Genomic DNA, 530 nt, shown 5'->3' with positions numbered 1-530 from the left:
GGGTTTAGGGTTTAGGGTTTAGGGTTTAGGGTTTAGGGGTTTAGGGTTTAGGGTTTAGGGTTTAGGGTTTCTTAGTGGATATATTTGTTGTGGTTTGGCGCTGTTTCTCTCTTTCGTTCTTTTGGGGTTTTGTCTAGGGTTTAGGGTTTAGGGTTTAGGGTTTAGGGTTTAGGGTTTAGGGTTTGTGTTTTAGGTTGCTGCAGCAACAAACCCTATAACCTATCGCTGGCTGCAGCAGCAGAAAGCAGAAGAGCTGCTGCAGCAGGGTGAGGGTTTAGGGTTTATTGAAACCCTTCTTGCTGCTGCTGCACCCTTCGGCAGCTACAGCAGCAGCAGCAGCAGCAGCAGCAGCACAAACCTCCAGCAGCAGCAGCAGCAGCAGCAGCACAAACCAGCAGCAGCAGCAGCAGCAGCAGCAGCAGCAGCAGCAGCAGCAGCAGATATTCTTCTAGAGGATGGTTTTGTTTTACAAATAGCAAAAGAAAATAAATGCATTGAAAATATTATAAATAAAACAAACAGCAAAAAAT

Source organism: Eimeria mitis, genomic scaffold (genome assembly GCF_000499745.2).
Source record: "Eimeria mitis Houghton genomic scaffold, Emh_scaff762, whole genome shotgun sequence".
Classification (NCBI taxonomy): domain Eukaryota; phylum Apicomplexa; class Conoidasida; order Eucoccidiorida; family Eimeriidae; genus Eimeria; species Eimeria mitis.
This window is presented reverse-complemented; position numbering follows the sequence as displayed.